Source organism: Curcuma longa, chromosome 5 (genome assembly GCF_044706935.1).
Source record: "Curcuma longa cultivar G26 ecotype Majalengka, Jawa Barat chromosome 5, ITB_CL_G26_1.1, whole genome shotgun sequence".
Taxonomy (NCBI): domain Eukaryota; kingdom Viridiplantae; phylum Streptophyta; class Magnoliopsida; order Zingiberales; family Zingiberaceae; genus Curcuma; species Curcuma longa.
Genome location: NC_133865.1, coordinates 13,360,768 through 13,368,463, shown reverse-complemented (window position 1 = coordinate 13,368,463; position 7,696 = coordinate 13,360,768). Strand labels below are relative to the sequence as shown.

Here is a 7,696-nt window from a genome sequence, read left to right as displayed (position 1 = left end):
TGAATCGCACAACACCTCAATCAACAAATATATGTTGCAAGAGGATTCGAACTCGAAACCTCAAACAACAACAACAGGTGTCTCATTGGCAGCTGTGCACATGACCTGAGGTGGTTATGGACATCATCACTTCTTAAATGCAAAATGTCCGTCCATGTTGAAAGTGAATATCCTCCTTTAATTTAAAATGTTTTGTAATTTAGAAGCATCTCCGGGTCGGAATAGTTTAATAAATGTTCATGTGCTATTTTTTCACAACGCTGAAGTTCTAAAGCAGCCCAAAGTGAACTATTCTTTAAAACCGATAAGGCTATTCTTCTGTTATTTGTTTTATTGTACAATTATTGAGTCAGTTGAAGGACCCCAACGTAACCATTCCTACAACTCAATTAACTGACACAACTACAACTCCTCTTTGAGTTCCTTAACCTGAAATCCGTTCTCGACCCATGCAATATATCCCCCTCGCCCATGTTCTTCACATCTTTAAAACCCTGCATGCATGAAAAATATAATTCTCTTCTTCTCATTTAGAAAAAAATAATGTGAGCTTATATTTTGGAAAAAGTAGTTAAAACTTATTATTATACAGAAATTTATCAAAGAAAACTAAACATTTATTACTGAAAAAAATTGGTGTATCTCACTGCTTTAAGAAGATCCTCAGTTGCATACAGGGATCTCACTCCGCTTCGGCAACCCTGAACATGGCAAATTAAATAGCAATCAATATTTGCCAAAAACAAAGACAAAGTGATTAGTTAATTAATTACCACTACAATGTGATCATCTTTGTCACAGACCAAGGACACTCGCTCTAAAAATTTAGGGTTCTGCACTTTCCCTGTTAACCAAATCAATTGGCATATAATAAATGTTCCATGGCTAAAGGATAAATATGTTTAAATTCATGAGTTTGAAATATTGCGTATTCTACTTCATAATCACAGAACCTTGCCTTGTGGAGTGTAAAACATGTAAGGAACATTGAGAGCTCCCCTTGGATGCCCCTTGTTGAATTCCTCAACTGTCCTGTCAGTGTGTATATATTGAAAAAGTAGGTAAAGAAATAGATGATGATGATGCTGCCAAGAAGAGAGATGAGACAATGGTAGCTCAAGTATACCTGACGTCCAAGTACTTGGAGCCCGAGACCAGGAGGCCGTTGGCAGCGTGGACGTCGATGGTCACCGGAACCGCCGCCTCTGAGCTGAGTGCCGGCAGCAAGGAGAGGAGGAGAAGGGCCAGAAAAAGGATGGAATTCGTCACACGAGACACCATGACCAGCTTAATTTGTTTACGGGACAAAATAGTTTGATTCTCTGTTTACCGAAGGAAGTTAAAAAGAAGGATATAAGGTGAAACTGGCATGGTAGCAGATGTCATCTCGAAGGATTAAATGAGAAAGTCCGATGAAATCAAGGGGAAGAAGAAGGAGGAGGAGGAGAGCGAGAGCTGTGGGCGGCCGTCGGCGGCACAGCCCTTTGTTTTGTGGAAACGTGCTAATTTTATATTGATCCAAACTAGAGCAGAGCTGTGGGCGGCCGTCGGCGCCACAGTCCTTTGTTTCGTGGAAACGTGCTAATTTTATATTAATCCAAACTGGGTCGGTGCCTAATAAAAAAAATGATAATCCCAGTAGCCACATAGGGTCCTAATAAATAAAACTTACGGTGGAGAGACACCCTTTCCACGTGGAAATTAATAAGATGAATTAGATCTCGATTTATTTTGATGATCGATAGAAAATTTTCGTAAGATTGAATCCGTCACTTTCAGAGATAGTCAATGGAGTTAACTAGGATTATCATTTTTTTAATAGAATGAATTGAAGAGGGCCGGTGTATTAATTTAAAATAATTTTTTATTGTTTATATTTAAAATAAATTAATTTAGATGATATTTAAATTTATAATAATATGATATATTTATATGTCTTTATAATCTATTTTTTAATATTTATTAGAGCATCTGCAACGTTAAAGGCGTTATAACACCTCCATCTCATCAAAACGCTGGGGTTCACTGTCACATCTGCGTTATAACATGTTACATTTTTCACCCCACAACGCATTTAACATTAATACGGGTCCCAGTTGTCGTGGTCGATCCATGGTGGTCGACTAGCTGGTCGACCACCATGTGTGGTTCATGTCTTCTCCCTTGCAAGTCTTCTAGGTTGTGTGGTCTCCTATCCATATCCCATATATACTCATCCAAGCTATCCCATATACCCATCCAAGAAGATAAAACATATCCACATATCCATGAAATCGAATCAAATTGACATGTAATTATAAAATTGAAATACAATAATAACTTAGAATAAACCACATATAAAATACTAAATCACAGATTATTATTGTATTGCTCCCAAATATGCTCAACTAAGTCGGCGCGAAGTTGGTGATGAACTTGAGTGTCACGTAGCTCAGAATTTGTCCGATGATAATCCTGAAATCCTCGATTTGAGCCATGAATAGGTTGTGCAGGTTCGTCACTTTCATCATTGTACCAATTTGTCAAGTGAGCTCCCTCATCCTCAACAATCATGTTATGTAAAATAATGCATGCTAACATGATTTGTTTTAATTTTTTCCAATACCAATAACGAGCTGGACCTCTGACAATCGCCCATCGAGATTGGAGTACCCTAAATGCCCGTTCGACATCTTTTCTTGTAGACTCTTGTCTTTCCTTAAACAACTTCCTCTTAGGATCCTCCGGGCAAGGAAAAGCCTTACCGAAAGTAGCCCACTCTGGATATATTCCATCAGTTAGATAATAACCCTTCGTATATGTAGTGTCGTTCACCGTGAAATTAATCTCTGGAGTATTTCCTTGCAAGACATTGTTGAATATGAGAGATTTATATAACACATTAATGTCGTTACGTGAACCGGCGACTCCAAAGAATGCATGTCATATCCACAAGTCATGAGACGCGACTGCTTCAAGTACCAACGGCTATTTTCTGAAATCCAACGGCTCAATCCACAAATCCAACGGCTATAACGACTATTTTCTGAAATCCAACGGCTCAATCCACAAATCCAACGGCTAAAGGGTGAACCACCATGTGGTGGTTGACCAGCTGATCGACCACCAGCTCGTGGTCGACCAGCTGATCGACCACCACATCGTGGTCGACCAGCTGATCGACTACCTCCTACCGCAGAACTACGTAAAACATTTTAATATTAAAATAAAAATTAATTTAATAAATTAAAATTTAATTTAATATATCAATGGAGCCCACCACATTCGTTAAAACGCGTTCAAGACTCTGAACGCGTTAAAAACTTTTAACGCGCCGCAACGCGACCGCTGTTCATCCGAGGCGTTATAACGCCTTTTGAATGCCTTTTAACACGGCGTTGCGGATGCTCTTATTGTCAATATATCATAAAAATTAAAATATTTTAAAGTTAGCATAGATATTTTATAATAATATTATATAAATATCAAAAATATACTAGAGAATCTAAGATGACACCGCATATGAATGCATTGTTTAAAATGTCATCATAACTTTAGTGTCACTAAAGGTATATTATAAGGTATTTATGTGTCCTTATATACCATATTTTTAGTAGTGTTATTTTGTAATGGCTATCGGAGTCTAATTTCTTCTTAATAATATTTCTCTTTCCAATTCTAAAATATCATATTTTCACTTAATAATTGATATCAAAACCTTGTTTAAGAAAAAAATGACAACTTCAAATATTACTATTCCATTTTTACATATTTTCGATAAAAAAATTATGATTACTAGAGTAATATATTTGAAATTTAGTTGAAAATATTTATCATGTGGAATATAGTCGATAAAAAGATTATTATATGATTTTGTAGAGTGCTAGCTAGAAAGGGATGAATAATACTTTATTAATTTTTAAAAATTATTTTAAACAGTAGCAATAGTAAATGGAAAATAGAATAAGTAGCAAAAATAAAAGTAACTTAAAAATAAATTGAAATCAAAATAATACTAAATTAAAGATATATAGATTAAGTAGCGGAAATAATGCTACATTATGGATACATTAAGAAACAGAAATAATGTTAAGTTAAAATAGATTAAGTAATAAAAATAATGTAAGTTAAAGATAAATTGAGCCATGAAAATAAACTAAGAGTAGAGACATAAAGATTTAACGTTTACAAGCAAAAGAACAACTTAAATAATTATAAAACTAATAGTAAAAGTATATACTGAACTATTTTCTTCCTAATGGAGCTTTGGAATGAAGAACATTTGAGCAACAAATTGATGCTTCATTGTCTTGAGTCAATAATTTTGAAGAGTCTTTGTCCAGCCTTTCATATAGTAGTCTTCTAGTTGACCAAAACTCTTTTCTAGTCGCCTGGATGAAGATCTATCCAGTGCCCAATCTTTGTTACTTGCCCTTCTTCATGTCAACCACATCCTCTTTTGTGATCGATTGGAGTCTTTTCGATTGATTGGAAAACCTTTTTGGTCGCTAGGAATGTGCTCCACATAGGCTTAACCTTCTAGATAAATTGTGTTAACAAGGTCTTTTAGTCACCTAATCACTTTGCAGCTGCCCAAATGAAAATTTATCTATGCCATGTCAGCTTTTGGATGAGGTCATAAATTTTTATCTCTACTACATTAGCATTTGGATGATGTTTGTGCTAATTAGATCATTCTGTGATGTCATTTGTACTGTAAGTGCATGATATCGTTAAATAATAAAAATTATTGTTCACTAGGACCCTGTGTTGAGTACCAAAATACTTACGAAGATGATTATCTAGAAAGTCAAGAAAAAGTGTGTTGTGGTAAAGAACCAAAAGTGATTGAGAGAAAATAGTGAGAAAGCTTAGTTTAGTAGACAATTCTAAGAGTTTGGTTACATTATGATGAATATTGACAAATGCAATGTCTTTCATCTCAATGTACAATTATGAAGGAATTTATCCCAAGGTAATCAAATGTTTCTATGGGGTGAAGAAAAGTATGAAAACACCGATATGCCTACCCTACTCATAATTCATAAGGTGGATTAGGATAGACCCTTTAAGCTCTATGGCAAATCGTGAAGGGCCTTGAGAGAGTTAATTATTAGATTTTTCTATGCGCATTTTAAAATTTTATTTCATTAAACAAGCAGTGGAAGCATAATAATCTATGTTATTACAATTTGTGCATCAAAAATTACATGAAGATACACACGCATGCAGACATAATCATAGAACTAAATGACATACATACAATATACATGTTGGATGACGTGAAGCAGAAACAACATCAACTAACAATCTTTAAAAAAATTACCTCTACTTGTATCAATGTTGAGATCTCTTCGAGACGACTTCATCATAAGTGGATTTGGGATAGGATAAATTAGGATTATATCGTAGTATTTTGATCCTTTTCTGTATCATAAATTAGGTTTCTAGTATATTTCATTAACTTAGATTTATTTGAGGTCTTCATCTCATTTCTTATTAATTTAGGGTAATTAATGGTTATTAATTTGTTGTATTTGATTTTATAAGAAATTAAAATGAGGATAATAATTTATAGATAATTACAATCAAGCTCAATTACAAAGATTTGAAATCAGACCAAGAAAATCAATTCAAAAAGCTCAAGAAAAAGCCTAATTTGAAAAAAAAAATTAGACCGGTTCAGTGGTTTGGTTCAAATCGGTCCGGTTCACCTATGGTTTATAAGAAATTTGGGTTCACCTATGGTTTATAAGCAATTCGAGTTCATGGGTGAAGGGGGGCTTGGCCAAATGCGTGTTAGGTTTTCTTCTTTCTCAAAAATGGCAAGCACTGTAGCTTCTCGCTCATGATTTCCACTACTGAGCTCCCTTCTCCACCGTCTCCTTCTCCTTCCCGATTGGCAACAAAGTAACGATGGGCAATCACTATAGTTGACGAGCACCGACGACCCACAAGAGTCCTCGCTAGAGTGGTCCAGCTCCGATGACATCTTTATCCCCGCCGATTGCATATCGCTCGCTGTGGATGGTTCAGCTTCGACGAGTGGTGGCCGGCGATATCTCACCTAGTAGGGATGCCCTCCGACAGTGGTCCAGCTCCGGAGCTATTCCCTATCGCTTCACATCCACTGAAGCTCCGAGCAAGGACTGACTTCGTCGACATGGTTGCAAATGTGGGGGAAGCTCTGTTCATCTCTGATTGTCCTTCAGCCACTGGAGAACATGAGGTATGAGTTCCGTTTTCTTTGTTCTAACTTTCTGTTCGTGGATGGTTGGGGTTAGGGTAGAGGAAGGCTTCTGACATCTCGGCTTCTCCTATCAAATCCCATCGGATTTGTCCAACTTCGATGAGATCCTTTGTTCCTGTTGGCGCGAATCAATCAAAGCTTGTGTGTGTCTCTATTCTGAGTCGATCCAGGGGAAAACAACCTAACCCTAGTTTCTAAAGTTTGCCTTGAAAACAATTTGTTTGTTTTGTTGTTCTCTGATTACATGATTGTTCTATTTTTATGTGACACTTGTGGTGACTGTTATTCTAGAACTTGCTCTAATTCTGTCGAGATCACATTACCATGAGGTTGTATGATTCTTATGAAGGTCATTTCGTTAGTTCTTTATACATTCACTCTCTTTTGTTAGCATAGATTGTTGAATAATTCTCTTACCATTTGTCATCTTTTTCCTACCATTTCTTTAATTTTTTCTCCTTGGATTTGGGAACTTTGAATCCTGAAATAATGATTTTGCCTGAGACAGACAAAAGTTTAAGTGTGGGGGTGGGGTTAGATAGATCACCATTGGCAAACTATTGTGTTTTAATTTTTATTTTATTTATTTTTAGGATAATTTTTTGTTGTATTTTGTTTTTAGAGGATAGGTTAAAAAAAGGTTCTATTGGAAAAAAAATCACTACAGTGCCGTAAAAAAATATAAATATAAAAAATAATATATATATATATATATATATATATATATATATATATATATATATATATATATATAATAAAAAGTTTGACATTTGATGAAATTGTTTAAGGATGGATGATAGCAATTTTTTACAATTCTTATTTCTCCTATTAGAACTTTATGGTGTTAGGATCGGTTGGTTCGCTAGAGGGGGGGTGAATAGCGTTTCTCGACTTTTCTTGTTCTTTCTCTGCACAGAGATTAGCGGAAGCAAAAATATAAAAGAGAAAGAAAGAGATCAACGCTAACCCGGTTTGTTTACTTGGTCTCCACCTCCGCAGAGGTGACTAATCCAAGGATCCACACGCACGCACACACCCGATGCACTATGAATCTTCTCCTTCTCGAAAACCTCGAAGGCGGAGAAACCTTTACAACTCTTTAGATCTCCTCAAAATGATATGAAATATTGTTTAGGAGGAGAGGAAGAAAAAGCAGAGAATGGAGAACAAACAAGTTCTCAGAAGAAGCACAAAAGAATGAAAGAATGGCGAAAAGATTGAGTTGTTCTCGTGCAGGCTTCTTTTATAATCTCTGCAACATCAGTCGACTGCTGGCAGGGCCAGTCGACTGATGCCTTCAATCGGCAACAAAATCTCGCATTAAAGCGCATTAAATGCTTGCCAATTTTCTGCAACGTTCAAATAGCAGTCGACTGTCCAAGACCAGTCGACTGGCAACAGTCGACTCACCATAACACCAGTCGACTGCCCAGTCGACTCCTGTCTTCCTCTGGCTCGACTGATCTT

At 36.1% G+C, this 7,696-nt stretch overlaps 1 pseudogene; it reads right to left on the bottom strand.

The window, feature by feature from the left end:
• Positions 1 to 402: 402 nt before the first annotated feature.
• LOC141829916 (thiosulfate sulfurtransferase 16, chloroplastic-like) lies at positions 403 to 1,281 on the bottom strand (annotated as a pseudogene).
• Between the last annotated feature and the right edge of the window lie 6,415 nt (positions 1,282 to 7,696).